At 36.7% G+C, this 27,335-nt stretch overlaps 1 protein-coding gene and 1 pseudogene across 14 annotated transcripts in view; both read right to left on the reverse strand.

Annotated features, from left to right (window-relative positions):
* Positions 1 to 27,335, reverse strand: part of DMD (dystrophin) — a 2,249,390-nt gene that overhangs the window by 1,133,245 nt on the left and 1,088,810 nt on the right. The window lies entirely within an intron of this gene.
* LOC149119568 (U6 spliceosomal RNA) lies at positions 17,105 to 17,163 on the reverse strand (annotated as a pseudogene).

The following is a 27,335-nucleotide window of genomic DNA, read 5'->3' on the forward strand; positions in this document are numbered from 1 at the left end:
CACATGGGCCACCTTGCACCTTCCCAGGCATACCAGTGGGGAGCTATATCGGAAACAGAACAGCTGGGGCTGGAACTGGAGTTCATAAGGGATGCCAGCATTGCAGGCTGTGGCCTAACCCAGTGTACCACAATACAGACCCTGAACTATTTATTTAGTGGAGCATTAAGCCATTCATTATAATGTAAATTACAAAATATGTTATCTTAAAAATTTTTAAATGGAAAAAAGGCAGAAATCTAATTAGAATTTTATGATAAAGTTTCATATGCTTATAACATTATTCATAATGATAGAAAATACTTTATATTCTGATTAATAATATAAAAAGAATTCTTAAAATTCTTTAAATTTCTAGTTTTTTTTTTAACTTTGCTCATCTCTCATTGGGCATCCATCTGAGGCTTGGTTCTAAAATGCATATTGTGGTAGTCCCTTTTACTTACATGTAGACACATCTGTGGGGGAGTAGGGTAAGACAAAAATCTCATCAATTAGGTGCAACTACCTTAGACAAATTAGGACTTTCTGAACTGAAAGTACACACACACAATGTATATATGTGATTATATCTGTCAGGAATGTGACCTAAGTGGGTGCTAGGCATTTAGGACAACATCATTAATCATATTATTTTGCTTAGGGAGACACACTATAAATATCCCTGAGACAAATTTGTAAGTATCAATATATTTAGGCACGGATCCATATTTTCATCTACCCTTGACATGTTATTACTTAATTAGTAATTATAAAAAGGAAAGCAAAAGTATGTGATAGTAGTGGTATTTCATAAATTTCTTTGGCCATTCTATTTTATCATCTTTGCCAAATTCCAGCAGACCAATGACAGTGGAAAGGGTGCAATATTTGGAAAATTTGTCATGTTGGAAAAATACTCAGAATATATAATTCTTATACAGCTTCTGAAAAAATGCAAAATTATGCTATTATTAACCTGAAGATTGCAATTTCAGTATCTTAATCTGGCATAATTAACACCTTGTAAAAGTACTCTAAGTAGCAAAAATAGATTGTCATTAGTGAGTCGTAATGTTACACTTAACATTAGGACCTCTTTGACAAATCAATTATAGAAACAAAACCAGAAGTCAAAATTATATTATTTAATTTTCTTAAAAAGTTTAAGCTAACATACATTCTGAGTATTTCACCTATTTCTGGGTCTCCTCTATAAAACTGAGCATTTAATTTAGTCTTAATTCGCATATCTTCTGGTACACAGTCAAAATGAAGATGTTACATTGTTTAACACTCTGGCTTAGAAATCTTATCTGTAATGTGCTTGGTAGAGTGGCCATTCAAAATAATAATGCCTTTTTCTTAATTCATACACAAAATATACTGGCTCTCCAAATGTATGCAAATCTTGAACCTGGAAAGTCATATGTTAATGTTTAAATGCATTAATGGTTGATGGATTAAGGTGGAAGCTTGATCCAATGATAATACGTGAAAACGGGGCCTTTTGGAATTGGTTAGAATTCATTAAGTTGTTAGGGCAGTATCTCATGATCAGATCATGATGATGTATAAGGAAAGACCACAAAGAGGGCAGATGAAGATTGTGCTTCATGTATATACATGCTTTCTGGTTCATTATGTTATCATTCCTCCATGTCTGTTCAACCACTACTAGAATCCATCAGGTTTAAGATCAATGGGACCATGTGATCTTCAACTGTGAACCCTCAAACTGTAAGCAGAATAAATCATCTCTCTTCTTAAGTTGCTCTTTCAGGTATTTTAGTTAAATTAATGAGAAGCTGACTAATAACAGAAGCAGATATATGAACATTTACCTAAAAACATCAGTAGCAGTAGTTATATACATATGCTAAGCAACTTATTGAGGACATGAGAATCAGTACAGTATTTAATATTTTCAACAACCCTTCAACATAGCAGCTATTATGTTCATTTGGCAGACGAGAAAACTGAGACTTTGGGAGGTTAATTTGTACATTTCTAATCTACACAAGGCAATACCATATTTTAATAAGGATAGTGTCTATTTTTGTTTCATTTTCATTTTTTAATGTCATTTGAATTACTAGATGCTATATCATCTCATGGAAGACAAAAACTCCCAATTCTGTGTACAGAAGATAGTAAATCCTAATTCTGTATATAATGTCCTCCTGGACATACAGTAAATAGTTACTGCTTAGTTTTACTTTTATATTTCTGATCATTTTAAAGTTATATTTCAAAGGAAAGGATTCATAAATGACATAACTGTGGGGAGCAACTGAGACTAGACTGTTACTGGAATTAAGACTTATTCTATGCATCTACTCTCCCACAATATGGTGCTGAGAGAGAGACCAAACAACTTCTACGCAGCTGCCTCCAGTTCGACCAAAAACCTGCAGGGTCTGATCCTGCTCCTGATTGGAGGAGAGCAGCGTACTTGGCGTGTGGGTAGCAGAGCATGGATTGGTGGAAGAGGACTATAAAGGAGGAGAGAGACAACATGCACCAGGAACATCTGAAGGAACACCTGAGGAACATCTGAGCAGCCCCCGAGAGAGCCAGCCGGCGGTGTGCCGCTCCTCTGTGGAAGCGGGGAAAGCAGTGGGGGGGTGCCGCCCCTCCACAGAGGTGGAGGGGTCATTCCTCCGTGAGTGAGGGACCGGCAGCTAACCCGGGAAAGAGTCGGGCAAAAGGAACAGCGCAGGGTCTGGTGTCGTTCCTCCGCGAATGGGGGAGCGACACATAACCACCTTTGTAAGAAATATTTTCTTTAATATTCCATCTTCTTAGCTACTTTTTATAATGCATGATGAGTATTACACATTTTCAAATCCAAATGGAATTTTTAATTTTTTTATGAGCAGACTAGAGGGTTTCTCATCTTTTAGTTTGTTGTTTTGTGCAATCTATTTCCTATATTAAAATAGTGTTTTCCTGGATTTTCTCTGCAGGTATACTTTCTTCCATGAGAATCTTTCTGATACTTACAATTATAAATAATCCATAGTCTTTTTGAATTACCCTCAAACTTTTTTAAGGGTTATTTTTTCTTTATTCTTTCTTAAACAACTGTATTGAAGCATAATGGACATATGGAAATCTGTATATGAGTGTGTGTGTATATGTGTGTGTGTGTGTATATATATATATATATATATATACAGAGAGAGAGAGAGAGAGAGAGAGAGAGAGAGACAGACAGGGATATGGATGGATTTGGGGATAAATATAAATCCACAAAATCCCACCATGATCTAGGCCTTAAAATATCCATCACCTCCCAAAGTTTCTACTCATTGTTTTAATTCTTGCTGCTGCTATTGTTGTTGGGAAAAACATATAAGATCTGTCCTCTTAGAAATTTCAAGTGTACAATATTGTTAGTTGTATGTACTATGTTATTTAGTACCTTTCCAGAATTTGTTTATCTTGCATAACCACAACTTTGTTCCCATTAACCTAATACTATACCTATTCTGCTTTGACAAATTTATGTCTTATATTGCTCTCATCACCCTCAAACTCCAGTAAATGCTTCCTAATGGTAAAAATCATCTTAAATCTCTATTGTTACCTTATATAATGGTTCCCAACACATATTATTTACCTTAATTTTTATAGATTCAAATTCAATACAAAATAATTTTGATAATACAATTGATACACATTCTAAAATAGTGTACCTTTTAATAGGAATATATCAAAGTATGCATTTAGCCTATCAATTAATACACCTGCATCCCACATCATAGTACCAGGATTGATGCCTGGTTCTAGCTCCTGACTCTAGCTTTTTGCCAAAACAGATTCTGTGAAAAAGTGCTAATGCCTCAAGCACTTGGGTTCTTGCCACCTGCATCGGAGATATTGCTTGAATTTCTTCCTTTTGGCTTCTGGGTGGCCCAGCCCTGGCTGTTGTGGTCATTCGGGAATTGAACCAGCGGATAGAAGTTCGATATTCTCTCTCTTTCTCTCTCTCTCTCTCTTGCTCTCGCTCTCTCACTCTTGATATCATTCTCTCTCAAAAATAAATACATAAAAACAGTTTTTAAAGAAGAGAACATGATATGTAGATTATAATTTCCAAACTGTCTTCTTTCAAAATGAAGATAAGCTTTTTGATGAAAAGGAGGCAGGAAAACAATGAGATTGTGCAGCATATAAAATTTTTTTAACTTTTATTTAATGAATATAAATTTCCAAAGTACAGCTTATGGATTACAATGGCTTCCCCCCATATAAAATTTGAAGACAGGCAAACATGAGTTTAAAACTCTATTGCTTAAATGTGCTTTGTACACTCAGAAAATGGTTTTTAATTTAAAGCCTAATTTATCTGTATTTGAAAAGCAGAGTGACAGCCAGACATCTAGGCAGACAGTGATCTCCCATTTAGTGATTCACTCTCCAAATGCCTGCAACAGGTAGGGACTCAAATACTTAAGCTATCACCTGCTGCCTCCCAGGGTGTGCATTAGCACAAAGTTGGAATAGAAAGCAGAAGCGGAACTGAAACACAACCATTCCAATATGAGATGCAGTTGTCGAAGCAGTGGTTTAACTGCTATATTAAGTGCCTGCCCCTCAGCAGACATTTGATTCATTTCAGAATTCTTATTTATGAAATAGGGATAATGCTTATTTTACAGAGTTCTTACAAGCATTAGGAAAAACATTTGTTAAGCACACAGTGAGTGTTCAATCGATGAGGCTAATAACAATAATCATAATTTCTGGAACTATGTATATATATATCTGCCATTTTATAAAATATTAAAACTACCAAGCATATGCACACATGTATCCATTTTCTTTTCAATACATAACTATGAATGAGGAAATATGTTGAACTGCTGTACGTTTTTTCATTCATGCATGAATGCTGTATGATATTTTCAGGTAGATCTATTCCTATCTTTTAAGGTTCAAGCATTGTACTACGTGTAAACTAACTTTACCGTCATAATTTTCTAAAACTAAAATATTAAAGAAACTGGAATCTTGTCTTTCCCCTTTTTTGCATAATAAAGGAAGGGCAGTACACATGACCCAGCTACAAGAAATGTAACTGAAGTTTTTCTGCTCAATGAAAATGAAAAGCCATTTTATTATAAAGGCAGTTAAGACATGTTGGTGTTGTCATCATCTCAAAAGTATTACTAAAACATAAATTGTAAATATTCAGAGTGGGAATAAAAATATGAAAAGGTCTGACATTTTGCTTCTTAGGTTTCCAAACTGTTTACTTCATCCATAGACTACTACAGCAAATCGAAATACACCACATGAGATAAGCTTGTGATTGTGTCTTTATTTCACACAGAGATCCATGTCTCTTGGCCACGAGTAAAACTAAAGATTAAGATCACTGTGGGTGCTGGTGCTGTGGCATAGTGGGTAAAGTCACCCCACCTGCAGTGCCGGCATCCCATATGGATGCCGACTCAAGTCCTGGCTGCTCCACTTCCAATCCAGCTCTCTGCTATGGCCTGGGAACAGTAGAAGATGGCCCAAGGCCTTGGGCCCCTGCACTCACATGGGAGACCCGGAAGAAGCTCCTGGCTCCTGGCTTCAGATTGGCGCAGCTTGGGCCACTGTGGCCAATTGGGGAGTGAACCAGTGGATGGAAGACCCACCTCTCTTTCTCCCTCTCCCTCTCTCTCTCCCTCTCTCTCTCTCTTTCTCTGTAACACTGTATTTCAAATAAATAAATAAATAAATAAATCTTTAAAACAAAAGATCACTGTGTATCTTAGACCATATTTGGCATGAGAGTACAGTAGTATAACAAATAAAAAAATAGAATGAAAACAATCACTTTTTAGTTTTATTTGAAATGGGCAATTATATTTTCTCTCTTACACAATTTCACTGGGACCATTGCCTTCTACCAGACTGCTTTTCTCTTCAAGGTGGTTATAATTAACAAGAGCCTACACACATAACAACTTTCATCTATGGTATTAATGAACATATTAAGCTATTATTTTTCTTAATGTTTACTAAGCTCTAGGTTGTTAGAATTAATCTCAAAGTTTGCAGAATAAAAAAATAGTGACTGCTGAAATTGTCAATTTAAATTAAAAATAATTTTCCAAAGGGCTAAATTCTAATTTAGTTATTCTAAACTGATCTTGGAACATGTAAATATAGTATTATTGAAAAACAATGAATTTAGAAGCACCGAGTGGCATTAACAGAGAATTGGTGCTGATATCACACCAGAGTAGTATATGATTAGAAATAGCAAGGATAAAGGTCTAGGCTATCAGAGGTCATAAGCAGTAAGGAAAATAAGAACCTTTTTCAGTAGATGGGACGTATTTTGCTGGGAGTTGCACCCCTAAATCAGAGGTGAAAGGTTTAAAGTATTTTAAGATTAGCAAAGTGAAAATAAATTTCAAGGCAGATTTCAGTTTACATATATTCAACAATTTTTTAAAATGATTAAATACATCAGAGGTCCCTTATTAGGAGTATGGCTGGAATGCTCATTTTACATAGAATCTGCTGCTCTAGTGAGTATACAGATAATTCCTCCACCCTCACTCCCCAGGCTAGAGGCAGCTGTAGAGTAGGCCAGATCCAGCATGATACCATAGAGGAAAGAAAATCTCGCTTCAAATCCACTGAACTAAAACCTCACCCAACTTTACCAACTCTAAGCTGCATTTTCATCATATCTGACTTATTACCTTATGAATAAAAATCATCATAAAAACCAATCCCCCTTCTGCTATTTTACATTCCTTCTTATTAAAACACATGTACACGAGGGAGATGTTCCTGGCACAGTACTACCATATTGATTAAATTTTTCTTTGCTACACCTGAAGGCATGTGTCTAAACCTGTACGGTATGGGTTACTTTATTATTTAATTAGAACAGATTCTTTCCTATCATTTTAGGTGTTTCATTTAAAGTTTGATTAACATCAGTACATGCTGTGCTTACAGACAAGTAAATATAGTTTGTGCAGAAAGAGGAATAAGAAACAAAATTTTTAAAAATAAGGATAATTATGAATATGGAAAGCAGAATCCCTAAAAAATAAAAATATCAACATTCAAAACTCACTAGAAATTTTTCATATAGTTGTATGAAATGTAATATTTTCACATTTTATCATTTAATCCTTAATTTAATAAACAATATTAAGTACTTAGTCCCAGGACAAACATTAAATTCAGCGAGAGTATGAAGGTGAAAAAACACTACGCTGCCACTGAGAAACCTATAGTGTGCACATTAAATATTATTGTGAGGGTATTCCTGAAGTTGCTACAGAGGCTACATTTTTCCCGTGCATTTCCCTTTGTGTTTCCATTTCAAAGTACACCAGCTCATCTTCCAAATGCTATCATTATGATTTTGTTGTTCGAAGACTCCCTCTGGCTGCAGAGGTCTGTTTTGCTTAACTCTACAGACAGCCCAAACTGCTCAGGAATGAACACCCCGGGAGCATCTCTCAACAATGATTGATGAAAGCTGATGCATAAATGCCACGGTTTCCTGGCACGCTCAAGTGGGATAACTTTTTCACTGTCCTCCAGTTTCCTCACTGAGACTGTTTCCGAAGCCCAAAGGGTTAAATGGGTTGAAAACCTATGTTTCATTGGCTTCCTTCTGCTGTCTCACTTCTCCACTTCCATAAGGTGTTGCCTGCACCTCCAAAATAACCTACTTGGATTGGAGTATATTCCAATGGTCTGCTTTTGGGGGAATCCAAACAAAGACAAAAGGGAATGTGAGCATATAGAAGAATGAATTAAACTCTGTCCTAAAGGGTTGTGAGAGTGAGGGGAGGAAGCTGCTAGGGAAAAGTTCACAGACTATTAGGGTCTGGAAAGCTAACAGGCAAAGAAAGGAGGAAGGGCACGTGTGAAGGCTCAGACTACTGGTCCTCAACTGTATTATCAGTTATGCGGGGGGGCTTGTTAAAATTCTTGTGGGGACCCATGGCTGGCCATGGGCCCACATGCTAAGGCTTGGCTTGCTGATCATTGGCATTAGTTACTGCTTTGTGGATGTTTATGGTTTCTGTTGAGCTGTGATATTGGGACCATTTCATAATCCCAGGCTAGAGTCAAAACAACTATGGCCTTGGGGCTTCCCGTACTTCTTTTCCCACTGACCAAGGCTGAGAAAACACCAGGTGGAAGCTTGTTGTTAGCACCCGAGTCGCCTGCTACGTGACCAGGAGCTTGATTGGATGAAGGCATGTGATCACCTTTATGGTTGGACAAGGAGTGCATGGACTGTGCGTGATCAAGCACCCGATTGGAGCGCTGCCGCATGGACTGTAGCATGGACTAAGCTTGCATTACATGCTTCTGCAATGATATACTATATAAGCCATTCGTGAAATAGTAACGGGAGCTTCCCCTTTCTTTCGGAGCTCCCCTTGCTCAAGGGTTTCTTTTTCTATCCTGTTTAAATAAAAGTCTACTGAAGACCGATCAGCTGGGAGCAGTGTCGTTCCTTTGCGGGCAAGGGAGCGACAATTCTGATTGCTGGGGCCCCCTCTTCAGACCTTCTAGTTTGGCAGGCCTGAGAATGTGCATTTCTACCAAGTTCCCAAGTGATGCCAAGGCTACCGGAGTGGGGACCACACTGGCATTGAGGGAATCACCCAGTGATAGGTAGGTAAGATCGGTTCAATATTATGAAGACTTAGGAATACCCTGTGATCGAAGGTTTTTGTGTTACATGATTTTGAGTTCATTATTCCTAAAATATATATTATATGAGGAGTCCCCAGCAGGGGCTGGAGCTGTGGCACAGCAAGCTGAGCCACAGCCTGCAAGCACTGGCATCCCATATGGGCTGAGTCTGGGTTTGAGTCCAGGTTGCTCCACTTCTGAGCCAGCTCTCTGCTATGGCCTGGGAAAGAAGTGGAAGATGGCCCAAGTACTTAGGCCTCTACATGGGAGACTTGGAAGAAGCTCCTGGTTCCTGGCTTCCATCTGGCCCAGCCCTGGTCATTGAGGTTCTTTGGGGAGTGAACCAGTGGATGGGAGATTCTCTCTCTTTCGGTTGCTCCTCTCTGTAACTCTGCTTTCAAATAAATAAATCTTTTTTTTTTTTAAAGGATGGAGATATACACAATACAAGAAATGACAAAATTCTTGAAGGGAGACCATATAGAATGTTCCTTATATACTACCTGGAAAAATTTCTCAGACTCTATTTTCTACAAAATTTCACATAATATGTAACCTCCAATTTTCCATGGTTCCCACTTATTCCACAGCTATCAAAGTTCCACAAGAATGAGAGTTTGTGACTTTTCTCAGTCTTCATTTTCTTTTTAAATATTTATTTATATGAAAGCCAGAGTTACATAGAGAGAGAAGGAGAGGCAGAGAGAGCGACAGAGAGAGGGAGGTCCTCCACTCGCTGGTTTACTCCCCAGTTGACCTCAATGGCCGGCGCTGTACCAATCTGAAGCCAGGAGCCAGGAGCTTCTTCCAAGTCTCCCACACACTAGTCTTCATTTTTACTTTTGCCAGTCTGATGATATTAAATGCTGTCCTATTCTGTATTTTACCAATAATTACTTTGATTCAGTATTTATTCATATGTGTAGTTGACATTCAGATTTTTTTTTGAATTAACTGTTATTTTTTAACCTTTGAAGTTTTTCTATAAGGTTATTTTTACTATTAATAGGTAAGACTTTTTCATAAATTCTGATGTGAATTCCTTCTTTATACCATTTCAATCACATCCTCTAACTGTTTTTTTATTTAAAATGTATTTGTATTGTAGAGAAGTTTTTAATTAAAATAGTCAAATATATCAATTTTTTATGGTTCTTTTGTGTGTTTCTGTTTAAGAACCCCTCCTTTTCTTTAGATCATCAAAAACAACCTCTTATATGGGAACTTCAAAAAGTTTGGAGAAAAGGGAAAATAAAGGATAAATTAATTTTGGTGCAAAATTTTTAAATTCATGTATAGCTTTTTCATAACAAGCATTTTTAAAAATGCTTCAAAGACCCCTAATATGCATTGATTTCAAGAATTTTGTACTAAAATAAGTTTATCTTTTGATCCTATTTCCATGTACTTTCTGAAATTCCCTTCTGTTTTCATACATACTCTAGTGCTTTGCTTTTCGTGTTTTAGACAATCAATCAATGTGTCATTTGTAATTTATTTTCATGTGTTAGATTTCAAAAATGCTACTTTTGTTATAAATTTCATATATTATTATCTGACACAATGGAAAATCACCTTTTAACACATTCTAACACATCACTGATTTTTATTATTTTTTGTAACAAATATCCTAGAGTGCTATTTTCTACCATAATCTGTACTGGTTTTTCTGTAGAAAGCTAGTTTTTGTTACAAGATCTTTTTCACAATCATTATAATACTAGTTTTCATCTCCCTCTTTTTTTTTTTTTTTTTTTAAATTTTTGACAGGCAGAGTGGACAGTGAGAGAGAGAGACAGAGGGAGAAAGGTCTTCCTTTGCCGTTGGTTCACCCTCCAATGGCCGCCGCTGCAGCCGGCGCACTGTGCTGATCCGATGGCAGGATCCAGGATCCAGGTGCTTTTCCTGGTCTCCCATGGGGTGCAGGGCCCAAGCACTTGGGCCATCCTCCACTGCACCCCCTGGCCATAGCAGAGAGCTGGCCTGGAAGAGGGGCAACCGGGACAGAATCCGGCGCCCCAACCGGGACTAGAACCCGGTGTGCCGGCGCCGCAAGGTGGAGGATTAGCCTATTGAGCCACGGCGCCGGCCCTCATCTCCCTCTTATGCTTGATTCCTTGTTTGGGGGCTGCATGGTTTGTAGATAGTACTAGAGTTTAGCTATATTGCCAATTCTTCCACCTCTCTTGGATACGTTGGCATTTTAAATCCTTGTTCCCTTAAAGTTAAGCATGACCTTGTGACTTACTTTGGACAATGAAAACTATATGTATAATTTCTAGGTGGAACTACTTAATTCAGGGTGAGATATTCCTTGCATTTTTTCTTTATATGGTGAACCCTAAAATTTTGACCTGATCCCCATTTGACTCTAATGATCAGAACCCTTGACTAACTCATGTTGGATATGAGCAAGGATGAGAAAGGAACTTCTGTGTTTCTAGCCACTGACATTTTAGGAGTATTTGTTACAGCAGTGTGACATAGCCATTCATGACCAATATATCGTCTCCCTGTTTACTGGCTTCTTCCCTAACTTAGTAGAGTGCTTTCTTTGTAGATTTCTGAAAAATGAATTTAAGATAAGTCAATTTGCAGACTATCTGACAATAATCTTATTTTCTCCTTATACTTAATTTATAGTTTTCAGGGCCTATGATTTATATATTGTTGAGTAACTAATTACCCCCAAAACTGAGGAAATATATTTATTATCTTATTAACTTAAAACCAAAAATATTTATGATCTAATGGAGTTTTTTTTTAAAGGGTTTATTTATTTGAAAAGAAGAGTCACAGAGACATAGGGGATGACAGATCTTTCATCTGCTGGTTCACTCCCCATATGATCACAACAATTGGGGTTGGACCAGGTGGAAGCCAGGAGTGTAGAACCCCATCTTGGTGTCCTGTGTGGCTGGAAGGGGCCCAAACATTTAGGCCATCTTCTGCTGTTTTCCCTGGCCATTAGCAGAGAGCTGGGTTAGAATAGGAGCATCTGGGACTCCAGTCAGTACCCATATGGGATGCTGGTGCTGCAGGCAGTGGCTTAACCTGCTGTACCACAGCCTTAACCCCTTTAGTCTCTTATTCCTTCTTATAGAGTAACTAGTCTAATTTTTGGATAGTAATCACAGTTATTTTAAATAAGTTTTATTTAGACCCACATCTTGTCTTTCTTCAGTTTCTTGTTCTTTTTTTCATTTTAAGGTGTTTTTCCCAACACATACCCTTGTTTGTTTCTATGTTGGTTTCAGTCATTTGTGTTAGAAGATTTTTTCAAATATTTTAAAATCCTTGATTTTCTCTTAAAATTAGGCCATTTAAATTTTTTTTTGGAAGCTCTCTAAGCATGCATGGTACTTGCCAGCTGGTAGGCTTCAATACAGGGTTATCAGTCATGAATCTGATTATTTTCATTGGTGGAATATCACATATTATAAATTATATGCTGCTGGGGTCTGAATGTTTGTGTCCCTTCCACATTCATAGGTAGAAATTCTCACCTTGAAAGTAACAGTATTAAGAGATGGGAACTTTGAGTGGTAGTTAGGCTAGCCCTCATAACAGGATTGCTGCCCTTATAACACAGGCCCAAAAGAGACCCCTCACACCCTCTGCCATGCTAGGTTACAAGAAGATGCTTATATAAACGAACCAGAAAGCAGGCTCTTATCAGGCACCAAATCTACCAGGGCCATAATCTTGATCTTGACTTCCCAGCCTCTAGTCTGTGAGAAGTAAATTTCCTGTTTTGATAAAGAATCCAGTCTATGGTATTTTGCTAGAGAAGCCTGAGTGAATGGACTGGCATTACAACACAGCAAGCTGTGCCACTTCGTGTAATACAGGCATCTCATATCAAAGTGTCTGAGTCCTGGGTACTCTGCTTCCTTCCAGCTTCCTGCTAACGTACATAGGGAGGCCGTGCAGATGGCCCAAGTTCTTGGGCTCCTGTCACCCATGCTGGAGGCCAGGATGAAGTTCCAGGCTCTTGGCTCTGTACTGGCCCAGCCCAGACCATTGATTGCAGCCATTTGGGTAGTGAACCAGTGGATGGAAGATTCATTCATCCTCTGTGTCTGTTTCTGTGTTTGTCTCTGACTCTCTCTCCCCACTCCCCGTCACTCTGCCTTTCAACCACACAAACATATAAATGTCTTTATAAAAAGCAGTCTGAATGGATTAATAGTTTTTTTTTCTCTTCTGCCAGTTAAACTAGACAAAAAAATTATAATCTCCCATGCAGAGGATAGAAAGCTAAGAGCCAAAAAGGTAAAAAGAAACTGTTGGTCTCACTATGAAATAAACTGACCTTAACTTAAACGCCTATTTTCAATATAGTGGCTCACTTCTAATCCTGTTGTCCATATGTCAAGAATGGTTTGCTTTCAGTATCATCAAAAACAAATTTATTCTTTCAAGTCTGCTACAGTGGGGAAGAGTAGGGCCTAACTACTCTGCAATGCATACTTGACATGCAATTTTGCCTTTCAAAGGCTTCAAAGCCCACACTTGGGACTATATGACTTTCTGAAATTCAGGAGTCTTTCTGGAGCCTAGAGAATAAATTTGCTTCTTTGTCCTAATTTCCTTCTTTATAGACTTGACGTGCTTTTGTAGATACCTCTTCTCTCATTGTCTTTGTCATTTTGTCACTGTGTCTTTTTTATCCCTTTAATGTAATCTTAGAACAGTTTGGGATATAAAGGAGATAAATACATTTCCAGTTGTCATTTTTAACTAGAGGTCTAGGATGAAGTTTGTTTCCTGCTTGCCAACCTCATATTTCCCCATCTAGTCTTTCATAATGGTGTCTGCATTGCCCCTAAGGACTCTGTCCAGCCCTTTGAAGTTTAAGTTATTGGGGAAAGTCCAATCTATTAATCAAGCAGGAGAATCCCCTTAACTCAATTCCTAGTTGCAAGGCTGTGTCACTGTTCTTAGGCCTCTGAAGGACCTTGGCTTTATGTAAGCTATAGCCCCAGGCTATAGCCTGAAGCAGGACTTTTTTTCCCTAGCACTTTTTCATGAATGGAGCAGCCACAGCCCAGCCTCTGGTTTTGAACACTGAGTTTGTCTCCAGTTCCACTCCTTGCTTGAAGCAATTTTAGTCTCAATTATCCCGTAGCACCCAAATTCCCGGCAGTCACCATTTCTTTGTGGTTCAAAGCCAAGCCTGGCAGCAACTTTTGCCCCATTCTATGAGTTACATTTCTGTTCCTGTGAGAGTATATATGCATGCATAGAAACACATCCTTTTGTAGAATTTATGTTTTCACTACTATATTCTGGGAGCAGATGAGAATGTCATTTAGCGCAGAAATCTCTAATTATGGTTTGCAGTGCTTCTCACAACGGACACCAGCACAGCATGTAATTTCCCCCGGCCTTAAGTGGAAGCTCTGCTCTAAGACACATGTGTCTCACCTCGCCTGTTCTTTACCATCCACTACACCAGGTATCTCATCATGCCCCTTCCAGAGAGAATCAAAATAAGATTATTAGTGTGACTTTCCGACAAAAGAACAGGGACTTTTCTTGGCACAGAGACCTGAATCATAACCAAACAACGTTGGTGACTGCACAAGAACAGGCTACATGTCACTCCAATTCCACCTCAAATCCAGTTCTTCAGGGAACAGCATCTACTGTGAAGCCTGCATGACAATACCCAGAACTCACGGGTCTCCACAATTTTGCAGACCCAATAAACCAAGTCAAAATACAACTAACTGATCAACTAACAGAAGCACTCTAAGCTCTCTTAAATCTGTTTCAAAAGATAGGGAAGGGCCAGATGCATGAATTACTTCCTCAAACCTCAATGATTTGTCATTAGTAACACTCATGATGGACATGAAACCAGTAGAATAATCCTGCACAAGCTTTATTACTCAAAACATCAGCTCTGACATTATCCTCTTATGAGCTTTGAAAACTTAACTTCAATGTACAGCAAATTCCTGCACGTCTATTCTTTTTTCCAAAATGGAAACACCAGAAGGGAAACAGTATCATTATTCTAATAAAGCAATTTCATAGAAAGAGCTTGTTACACACTTTTTTTGGTAATATTTTTGGTTTTATTTTAAATAAGGTAAATCATACATTTATACTCCCTTTAAAATCTCAGGAAATATTTTGGTTAAATCTGCTTCTCAGTGTGCCAAATTCTTATTTATTTAATTTCTTGGTAGTTGGATTGTCTTGTGATCAATAATTACTAACATTTAGTTAGAATGCATTGTCATATACACAATCATTTGTCTGGGTTCGTGAAATGAGAATAGATTTAGGACAGCACAATTTTTATAACTATGTTGGGTTTTGGCTCCATTTTGCTAGCAAAGAGGCAAAAACATAAGTATGCTAGAAAATAAAGTGCTATATCACAGATGACATTAGGAAAAAGATCATAAGAGCTTGGTGATCATCTTGGCTTTGCTACCCATCATCAACAGAATCTTGGAGACAACCCTTACCATTTCAGTTTTGGGCTCCATTTCCTTCATTTTAAAATCATGAAATGAACACAGATCAATATTCTAATTTTGAGATGGCTATAACAGCATTATATAAAATTTTATTTCTTTTCAAAATTTGTTTATGGTAATGTGAAAGAAATGATTTGGTCTCTAAAACTACCTTCCAGCTGGTAACAAGCAGTTTTGTAACTACTGCTAGACAATAATATGGATTTTAAATTGTGGAGTTTGAATTAATCTAAGTGAAGTCTTTAATAATAATTTTGCATTTAATAAATGACAGTAAAAGATATGCTTATTACAATGGCTAGCTAAGTAAGACCTCAGTTAAACAAGAAAACAGACATGAGATGTAATTATATGGTTTAGGAGCTGGGTGAAATTAAAGAATTAAAAAAATTGTTCTTTTCATAGTATAATTATGAAAGCAATTCTAAAAGTGCTTAGGTAGATTATAATTGGGCAAATGCCAATTAGAGATAACTAACCCAGAATCTGGTTTCATGTAATACTACTATCAACTGGTAAATAAGGCAAGTATTTGAACCTAAGGGACATATGCTGTAATAATTATTGATTAATTAAGCTTTTGTGTATAAGGGAAAATTCTATAATGGTAAGATAGTGGTGTGCTTATAAATGCCTATCCAAAAGCTCTTTAAGGAAGAGGGCACTTGTTTGAATATTGCAGGTAGGGGTAGGTGTTTGGTGCCATGGAAAAGATGCTGCTTGGGACACCTGCATCCCATATTCCAGCATCTGGCTTCAAGTTTTGGTACCACTCTCAATTCTAGCTTCCTGATAATGTGTACCCTGGAAGGCAGCAGGTGATGGCTCAAGTAGTTGGGTACCTGCCAATCACAAGAGAGATGCAGATTGAGTATTTGGCCTGGTGTAGCACCAGCTGTTGCAGGCATTTGAGGAGTGAATAAGCAGATGGGAGATCTTCTCTGTCTTTGTCTTCATCTGTCATCTGTCTTTCAGATAAATAAAAGTTTAAAAAATACTGCCATACGTGCTAGTGTTTTGGCATAACAGGCTAAGCTGACACCTGTTAAGCTGGCACCAGTTCAAGCCCTGACTGTTCCATTTCCAATTCAACTCCCTGCTAATATGCCTGGGAAAGCAGCAAAATATTGCCTGGTCACCACGTGGGAAACCTGGAAGAAGCTCCTGGCTCCTGACTTCAGTCCACCTTAGCCCTGGGAGTTGTAGTCATTTGTGGAGTGAAGACCTCTCTCTCTTTCTCTCTCTCTCCCTCCTTTCCTCCCTCTCTCCCTTTGTAACTCTGCCTTTCAAATAAAATAAAGTCTCTTAAAAATACTTCTATTATGTTTAATTTCAAGATATTAACATCATTAAATGTGGAGTTGACAGTATATCATTATATAGCCATCTCACTAAACAGATATCAAGAGTAAAATAATAGTGAGATAAAGTTAAAATATTTATGTAGTTTTGAGAATCCACAAACTTTAATTACAATTTAGTTAGTCTAAGTTAATACAATTAAATTTTTATTAATTTTTGTGTTCAAAAAATTGTTCTGAAAACTCTTGAAAATTCAACTAGTGTCTCCATCACAGTCACAGCACAGAATCAAGTTAAGCATCACTGTGTACCACAGTGTATCGAAAAGAAAAGGCTCTTCTAAGTATATATGTCTTAATTTTTACACTTTGGTTAGTATTTGGAGGCATTAGTTTACAAAGTTTTTTTTTTTTTTTTAATAAACAGTCCTATGTTTGTATAAAAATATGACCAAAGGAATAAAATTCTCTCACAAGTCAAATCTGAAATAATGGCTCACAACTAGCACCACCTAATGGCAGGTGTTGGAATTGTGGATTCAGAGCCTATAACATTTTTTCCAGGCACTTTAAAAAAAAGGGGGCAACAATTTTGAACATAATTTCTCTATCTCTGCAGATATGACAAGAATATATCCCCTATAACTATGCTAATCTTCTCTGTATCGTTCCAATTTTAGTATATGATCTGCCAAAGCGAGCCCTATAACTAAATCAGAGTATTTTAATTTTTAGAGTATCTCAGGTAATATATTTTACTTTTCACAAGTTTTTTTGTAAATTCTAAAACTATTTACTTATTTTTATTTGAGAGACAGAGATACACATACATATACGCACAGAGAGAAAAAAAGAGGGAGAGACAGAGACAGAGACAGAGAGAGAGAGGTATCATCTGCTGGCCAGGCCAAAGCCAGGAGCCAGAATTCAATCTGGGTCTCTCATGTGGGTGGCAGAGATTCAGTCACTTGAGAGATCACCACCAGTTACACAAGAGTCTTTGTTAGCTGGAAGCTGTAGTCAGTAGCAGAGACTTAAACCAAGGAACTCACTATGGGATGTGATATCCTAACTGGTGTCTTAACTGTGAAGTCAAACTTCCACCCTAGATAACTTCAACTCAATTGTTAAACTAAACATTGAGAAGGAAAAGATTGTTATATCCTATAGTTCTGCTTCATTTAAAAATTTTACATTATATCATGAATGTTTTCAAATATATATAAATAAATAAAGGGAACAATGTGATGAACACCCATGTACCTATCATAAACTTGAACATTTTGTTCTACTTAATACCATTGGTTGAACTCTTTAATTAACACACAATTATTCTTATGTGTTTAAATTTAACTGAAAAGTGATCCCTGTTAAATATAAGAATGGCAATAAGAGAGGGAGGAGATGTACAATTTGGAAATGCTCAATCTGACTTGCCCCAATTGATAGAGTTAGAAACGTGCCAGGGGACTCCAATTCAATCCCATCAAGGTGGCATGTACCAATGCCATCTCACTAGTCAAAGTGATCAATTTCAGTTCACAATTGATCATAATGACAGGTCTAAGAGTCAAAGAGATCACATAAATAAGACTAGTGTCTGCTAATACTATCTGATAGAATTAAGAAGGAGAGAACAATCCAACATGGGACGTGGGATACACAGCAGACTCAGAATGGCAGATGCCCTAAACAGCACTCTGGCCTCAGAATCAGCCCTTAAGGCATTCGGATCTGGCTGAAGAGCCCATGAGAGTATTTCAGGCATGGAAAGCCAAGACACTCTAGCAAAACAAAACAAAACAAAACAAAACAAAACAAAAAAACAAAACAAACAAACAAACAAAAAAAAACAAAACAACACACCTATGTGAAAGATCTCTGCAAGTGAGATCCCAATGGAAAGAACGGGTCATCAAAGAAGGAGGTACCTTTCTTTGAAGGGAGGAGAGAATTTCCACTTTGACTATGACCTTGTCTAATAAGATTGGGGTTGGCGAACTCAAGCGATTTCCATAGCCTTGGCAGCTCATGACAAGAGCCTAAGGGGATTACTGATGCCATAAACAAGAGTGTCAATTTGTTAAGTCAACAACAGGAGTCACTGTGAACTTACTCCTTATGTGGTATCTCTGTCCTTAATGTGTTGTACAATGTGGATTAATGCTATAACAAGTACTCAAACACTTTGTGTTTCGGTGTGGGTGCAAACTGTTGAAATCTTTACTTAATTTATACTAAATTGATCTTCTGTATATAAAGCTAATTGAAAATGAATCTTGATGCGAATGGAGTGGGAGAGGGTCGGGAGATAGGAGGGTTGGAGGTAGGAGGGAAGTTATGGGGGGGAAGCCATTGTAATCCATAAACTGTACTTTGGAAATCTATATTTACTAAATAAAAGTTAAAAAAATAAATAAGTAACTTTAAACAAATATACATGCTGCATGTTAAGAACTTTTTAAAAACTGTTAACACTGGCTAAAATTATGTATTCAGCCTTTGTTAAATCAATCTTTTGAAATCGAACAGTGATTTAAATCATATAATCTTATAAACTACATTATTATATTCTTTCATTGAATTGTTTATACATCTTTTAATTTCTGGACTAAGAGATTAAACATTTATTTCACCACAATTAGCTATTAAAATTATAATTAAAATATCACTTGCTACATAATTAGACAAACGAGCACTCAGATACCCACTTTATAGTGTGCTTCTAACAAGATATCAATTAATTACGGGTCCATTCCAATGAAAAAAGGTAGAAAGTAAGTAAAGAATTCATTTACAATATTAATAATTCTACCTTCTTGAATTCCCTTTAAAATTTGAACAACACCATAATTAATTATTCATTAAATTAGTCAATGCAATCCAGCACGCCAAATGAATTATCAAGAATAAACTAGTATGATTTTATTACGAATGGAGAGTTATAACTTTGCTATCCTGGAGTTGTCAGAAATTTTTTAAAGATTTATTTATTTGAAGGGCAGAGTCACAGAGATAGAGAGAAATGTCTGCCAGCCACTGGTTTACTCCTTGCATGTTCTCAACAGCTAGGGATGGGCCAGGCTGAAGCCAGAAGCCAAGGGCCGGGAGCTTCATCTGGGTCTCCCACATGAGTGCAGGAACCCAAGGACTGGGCCATCTTTTGCTGCTTTCCCAGACACATTAGCAGGGAGCGTGGCCTGAAGTAGAGCAGCCAGAATGCAAATTGGGGCTCATATGTGATGCTGGCACTGCAGGTAATGGTTTAACCTGTAACGCCACGCCAGTCTCAGAAGGGATTTTGAACATGCAAATAGTAAAAGGTACTGTTTTCAAGTATAATAACATGTTAACCATTATGATATAGTAAGATATTAATTTTCAGGGCTGGTATTGTGGCAGAGCTGGTTAAACCACTGGTAACAATGCTGACATCCCATATTGGATTGCTGATTCAAGCCTCAGCTACCACTTTTCTGATCCAGTTCTCTGCTAATGTGCCTGGGAAGGCAGCAAAAGGTGGCCCAAGCACATGGACCCCTGCCACCCACTTGAGATATCCAGATGGAGTTCCTGGCTCCTGTCTGCAGCCCGGCCTGGCCCTGGCTGTTGTGGCCATTTGGGGAGTGAATCACTGGATGGAAGATCTCTCTCTTTCTCCCTCTCCCTCTCTCTCTTTCTTTCAAATAAATAAATAAATAAAATATTTTAAAAAATTAAAAAGATATGAATCTCCATAATGGTAAAATTCATCTATCTATCTATCTATCTATCTATCTATCTATCTCCTGGTAGTAGGTTAGGAAAATGTCCTTATAGTATGCTAAGCTAGATAAATAGTAAAAACATTTCAAAGGAAGTTAGAAAAGTGATCAACAAGCATAATAATGAAAATGCTCAGAATTATTAATCACTATGGAAGTGCAAATTAAAGCAGTAATGAGACATCACCTCAACAAAGTCAGAATAGTGACTGTCAGAAAAACAATAAATGCTATTGAGGATGCAGAAAAATGAGAACTCTTATAGAGGAAATCAGTATGACAAAGAGATAGCTGCACTCCCATTGTTATTGCAACACTATTGGTGACAGCCTAAATATGGAATTAACCTAGGTATCAGTTGATGAATGACTTGATACAGAAAATGTGGTATATAGACCCAATGGAATATCATTCATTCATTAAAACAAATGAAATCTTATAGTTTACAGTAACATTGATGAGCCTAGAGAACATTAGCTGAAAAGAACTAAGATGGGTGCATAGAAAGACAAATACTGTCTGCTCTCACTCATATGTGAAAGCTAAAAATAATGACTTCACTGAAGTAGAGCATATGAAAGAGGTCACCCGAGTCTAGGACAGGTAGATTGCACAGTTGATGGTGGGATGATGGAAAATGGCTACCACAATATACTTAGAAAGGCAAAATAACATCTAGTATTCTATATCACAGTAGGGGGACGACAGCTAACAACAATTACTGCCATATTTCAAGATCGCTAGAAGAGGGTTTTGAACATTTGCAACAGAAAAAATGATAAATGTTTAAAGTAATGGAAGCAATAACTACTCTGATTCGATCATTACGTACTGTATACATGTAAAGGGCCGATTCTTATTTGGAAATAGATTTTATTTTATTTTTTTGACAGGCCGAGTGGACAGTGAGAGAGAGAGACAGAGAGAAAGGTCTTCCTTTACCGTTAGTTCACCCTCCAATGGCTGCTGTGGCCAGTGCGCTGCGCTGATCCGAAGCCAGGAGCCAGGTGCTTCTCCTGGTCTCCCATGGGGTACAGGGCCCAAGGACCTGGCCCATCCTCCACTGCACTCCCGGGTCACAGCAGAGAGCTGGACTGGAAGAGGAGCAACCAGGACAGAATCTGGCACCCCAACCCGGACTAGAACCTGGGGTGCCGGCACCGCAGGTGGAGGATTAGCCAAACAAGCCACGGCACCGGCCTTGGAAATAGTTTTTATTTCAATTTAGAGAAATTTCCATTTATTTTAATGCCCGAGTATCACAAAAATTCAAAATATCCTAGTGTGTAAGTAAAAAATTATAAAACCTATTTTCACCATGCATTGATTTTAAAATTGAACACAAGAATAAAACATGTTTTGCTTTCATTAATTTTATTTCTGTAGCTAACAATGACCCTAAATTTAATAAGATAGAGCTTTATAAACCTAGTTTTAGAATGACTAAAATAAAAATCTAGTCTTACTTTTTAAAGAATACAAATAATACCAAAAGATGACCAAATATGTTACTAGAAATTTCCTTTGTATCTATGCATCTCTATTTCTTTGGTGAATATAAACTACTGCTCTTAATCTCAAAGATGCTTGGCATAACAAGAATGGAAATATGCTTGAGAAAGAGACCAGGATTCACTGCCAAGTATCTCAGAGCTGTATTATTCACACTTCAGTAATGAGAGAACTGAGGCTGAGATAAAACTCACTACGAATTCATAGTCAGGGATCAATAGAACCTTGATTCAAACTCAGGTCAATCTAATTCCAAAGCAAAACTCCTAGCACTATTCCAGAGGCACGGATTCCTGGAAAAGCTAAAATTTGTCTTTCTTTTGTCATTATTGCTTACAAAATGAGGAATACTATTGCACAATTTGCTTTTGATCTTTTGCCTTACCTCTGTCCTTGGATCAAACACTTAAAAAGACCTAAATATTTCAGAATGGGATATTGCGTACTCAGAAATGTTGACGTGGCTACTATCACTTAGCCATGAGTACTCTCCTTACAGAAAAGTTTGCGATCCTACAGCAATATAAAGCTTCTTTAGTTTTCTGATTAAAATTACTCTATATAGTGCCTCACTTATTTGCATCCAATGTGCTTTTCAGTACACAAGCATTTTCCTAGAAAGATACATTATGTTCTTCATCTTGTTCTTAGAAAATATGTGTTTATTTTTCTGATAACAGCAATAATAATTACAGTACTTTACAGTTTGATAGAACACTTATCTGGAGGATTTACAGAAGCTTCACATGTCTATTACTCAGTTCAGAGTGTTTTATTACAAATATCACAGTGGGAGTATTGGAAGTGATGTTTTCAACATTTAAATATATATCATTTTAAAAATTACATTTTCTCTTCTGCTTATAATCTATTATTCCTCTTCAAAATGATAATACTTATTTTATGTCTATCTTAGGAACACATAATAAAAATAGTAAATGTGGCTTTGCCACACTCTCATTTGAGCTAATATTGCAAATTTCTTCTTACTTCCCTTCATATTTTTTCTCTTTCTTATTAGGCTTTATTTTCTTAGTTTAACAAGTTTTATTTTCCCTTTGCTTATTATATTTCTATCCATATAAGTCAAAAAGAAATTGTTAAACTTTTTCCCTCTTATTTCCTCCTACTACATGGTTTTACCTCCTCTGTATTTTTACTTTGAACATGATTTTAACATTAGAAAGCATTGTACTCATCATGAACACACGGTCACCCACTTTCAATGGGGTCTCAATACTGATGAACAAGATCACCACTGGGGCCGGTGTTGTCATGTAGAGGAGAAAGGCAATGCTAGTGTCCCACATGAGACACAGTTTGAGACTTCACTGCTTCGATTCTCATTCAGCTTCCTGTTAATGTGCCTGGGAAAGCAGCGAAAGATGGCCCAAGTGTTGGGACCCCTGCACTCATGTGGGAGACCCAGAAGAAGCTCCTGACTCCTGGATTCAGCCTGGTCCAGCCCCAGCCAAGGCAGTCATCTAGGGAGTGAAGCAGCTTATGGAAGTTCTCTTGCTGCATCTCTCCCTCTCTCTCTGTAACTCAAATACATAAACAAATCTTAAGGAGAAGATCACTACTGTATTAAGCTTACACAGGACACCATTTTGCCCATGGGGTCCTATATGGAACTTTATCTTCTGGTTTTCTTCCAATATGAATGCTTTCTGGATTCTCTTGCAGGCTTACTCCTTACTCTTTATTAAATGTTGAAACATGTCAAGTCTGTGTATGGTCAATATTCTCTTCTGTCTACACATTCTGCTTAAGTTATTGTTTCCATTTACATATCTTTACATGTAATTTATATGTCACATTTACATTGTGGTTACAGATATGTCTCTCATTTTCTATGTGGATACCCCATAAATGTCTTAAATTTATTATTTTTAAATGTGAAATATCCCCACTTCCAAATTTGCTCCTCATTTTCTGATCACCATTTCAGTGTCATCTACTATATAGAGGAATCATCTTAGACACTTCCTTCTTTGTCAACTCCACTTTCAAACTTGGCACATATTGCTAAGAACACCACTTTCACCAACACATATTTCTGAAACATATGTTTATCTCTTTTTGAGTTGTCCTCATAAACCATGTGTCTCAATAAATCTATTCTTTGGAGTCCTAAGTGCTCTCTTTGTTTTCAGGGAGTTTCCCACCAATCCATTATCTTCAATAAACAGAATTATTATATCATGGTCTTGCTTAAAACCTTTACTGGTTTTTCACTGTACTTACACAAAATCTACAATCCCTCTTGTGACCTACAAGGATATGCAAAGCCTAATTTTTTCACACTCCACCTCTCTCATCATACACCAGACACAGGCGTTTTCTTTTAGATCCTCAAACATTCCAGGGTCTCTCCAAACATCTCAAGACATTGTTCATGTGAATCTCTAATCCTTTTTACTCAGTCCCAAGTCTCTACTTCCATCTCTCCTCACAGAGAATTCTTCTCAGCTCTGAGACTAGCGTGTCTTTGTGTTAAACTATCATAAAGATCCTTCTCATTTTCACTTAGAATATAAATATAAAATATGTGTGTGATTATTGCCTTGAATTATGCCTCTCCCATAAATTAAAATCCCTCCAAAGGCAGACACAGTGTGTGTTTTGTTATTTTCTATACAGTTCTTCGGACAGAATCAGAAGTTATTTTTATTTGCTGGCTAAACACATGAGATGAATAAAAAGGAAGAAAATGATGACACCTTAACTCATTGATGGGTGTTACGGTGTTCATCATATATACAATAAGCAGTTAATTCTTTGTAAAAGTTATTTGTTGATTAAATACTGCTGTAGATTTAGGGAAATGAGGAAAAAATGTGTTTACCTTCTTCCAGATGCCATGGTGGGTTTTTAGGATATAGAAAGAAAATATATTGTAGAGGTCTTTAAAGACCTCATGGACACATTAAAGAGATTTTTGAGTGACTCCCCAAAATTGGTAAAGAAATGAAAATAATCAGTCACTAGCAATGAACTTCATTTAAATAAAACATTGTGGAGGCTAAGGGTTTAGGTAGCCTATGATTCTTTTCTGTGCTCCACCAAGCCCAATAAAAAGAAGTTGTTTACTAAATGGTCACTTAGTTGACGAAAGTGATTTATCTCTTAGTAGAAGGCTTAAGTCACTAAATTTCAAATTTAGTGACGCATCACTAAAATTCAAATTTCTGGAGAAGAGAAAGATATATAAGTTAGGCAGAAGTACTAGGTCAAGTGCAGAATATACTGAGCCAAATAGAGTCTTAGAGTCTTTGGGAAAGATAAACTCGGTGAGAATCACTTTATATTGTCAGCCTTTTCTTTTATCATCTTTAGTTCCTAGATCTACTCTTTTATTAATTGTACTTGGAAAAATTATTCATCTTTATACCAATCTAAAATTTATTTTGTCATAGAATTTTCTCTCCTGGTTGTCACTCTCATTTATCCTCAACTCCTTTCTCATCTGCAATTAAAACTGAAATTTTTTCTGCAAAGGATTTTTGAAAGCGTCTTTATTCAGTCTAGATTTACATAGAAGTATGGGCTGTAAGACTGTGTAATGGTATGGCAGAGATTAGAAGTGGTTTTTGGAAGGGAAAATGATCACATATATGTAAACTCGCTAATTTCATTTTACTGAGCATCTACTTTCTGTTGAACAATGAGCCAAGTCATTCTATCATTCTTGAGATCACCACATGTGTGTCTGTGGATGTGTGTATAGAGTCTGGAGGAGGAAGGAAAGGGAGAAAAGGGGAGTTGAATAAGTAAGTGCAAAATAATGTGATTTGTAATATGAAGGGTATGTATTACCACAATGAAAAATAAATCATAAGTATTAATTTCCATGGTTGCTATTGCATTCTATGCAATATCATCATCTTAACTCTACAAATGGCACTATTAAGCAGAGCTCATTACTACTCATTAATATAAATACAGATTAGGGTCAGCAATTGAAATCCATGGACTTATCTTTTTTATTGTGGAAAATATACAAAATTTACTGCTTTTGCCACATGAAGTTTACAGTTCAATGGCGCCGAATGTATTCAGTGTTGTGAAACCATCACCATTTGACCTACATAGGCTAAATACTCTCTGGATCTTTATAGAGTAAGTTTGCTAATTCTTTTTATAGAAAATTGGGATACAAATTCCTTGCTTTCATAGACACATAGGTTATCCAAGAGTTAAAAGATCTTTCACATGAAGAAAAATAAAAGAGGATAACTTTGTATGAATGTCACAGAAGTTACAACCTCAAATGAAGTTAATCCAATACAATACACAGACTCAATTATAGCAGCTAAATCGTGCTTCATTATCATGAATCAGAGTTATATCGCAACATTAGATATCAGATGTAAAAGTCACATAAAAATTTTCCATATCATTGCAAGGTTGTATGCTTAGTTTTCTTAGAGAAGACAGAGAAGTCTGAGTCTAGGAACCTTGAGTCTAGGAACCTAAGACTGAACTATGTAACTGCCAAATAATTTAGCCTCCAAATACTTAACTATAAAATAAACCAGAGCCATGTGTTTGTAAGACTGAAAACATACTTTCTTGGAATGCTAAACATCAGGGTAAATATTCCTTTTCACTGGTTTGACCAGACATAGGTAGGATCATAAAAGAGTACAACTTACATAAACAGAAAAATAAATGATTCAGAAACAGGTCTCCGGTACCAAATAGCTAAAATAATTCAATGGAATTATTAAACTGCACTGCAAATTGTATACTCAAAGAGCATCACATTAGATATAAATTATAATTTATTTTAAGTGATTACAGACAGAAATAGCTGGAAACTAAAAGCATATGTACATTAATGATATTAAAGATAATTTAGGATACACCTGGAATAACATAATAAACCTGTTTGTTTTGCTAATATAGCTTCTCTTAGTGTTTAAATGGCTGATACTTAACAGAAACATTCAATCTTGGGACTCTAAAACATCATATGATTAAAGTTGTGACCAGGATTATAGCATAATGGGTTAAGTCACTAGACTCTAGAATCCCATATGAGTGCTAGTTTGTGTCCTGGCTGGTTCTGCTTCCCATCCAGCTCTCTTCCAATGTGCCTAGAAAAGCAGTGGAAGATGGTCCAAGTACTTGAGCCCCTGCAACCATGACGGAGACCTTGATGAAGCTCCTGGCTGCTGGCTTTGGCCTAGCCCAGCTCTGGTCATTGCAGCCATTTGGGGCATGAATCAGTGGATGGAAAATATTTCTAACTCTGCTTGTCAAATAAATAAATAAATCTTAAAACAATAAAATAAAATTGTACTGACTCAGATTTTACCTAGACATATCATTAATGACTGATCTTATCAGATCTCACCTCAGTATCAAATGTGTTTATTTTGAGGAGATTTTACATTCAGTATGTTTACATGCTAATTTTAAATCTAAATAATCATATGTATAATGTATTCTAATGCAAATATTTCATACTGTGCAATTTATTTTAATATTAAAAGTTTTCTGACTATATGCATTATTCATAAGTGAAATGTATTTTCTTTAAATATATGAAATAATACTTATATTTCATTTTCTTTATACTCACTTTAATAGGA

This window comes from Oryctolagus cuniculus, chromosome X (assembly GCF_051225735.1).
Source record: "Oryctolagus cuniculus isolate XC-2025 breed Fujian yellow rabbit chromosome X, ASM5122573v1, whole genome shotgun sequence".
In the NCBI taxonomy this organism is placed as follows: Eukaryota; Metazoa; Chordata; class Mammalia; order Lagomorpha; family Leporidae; genus Oryctolagus; species Oryctolagus cuniculus.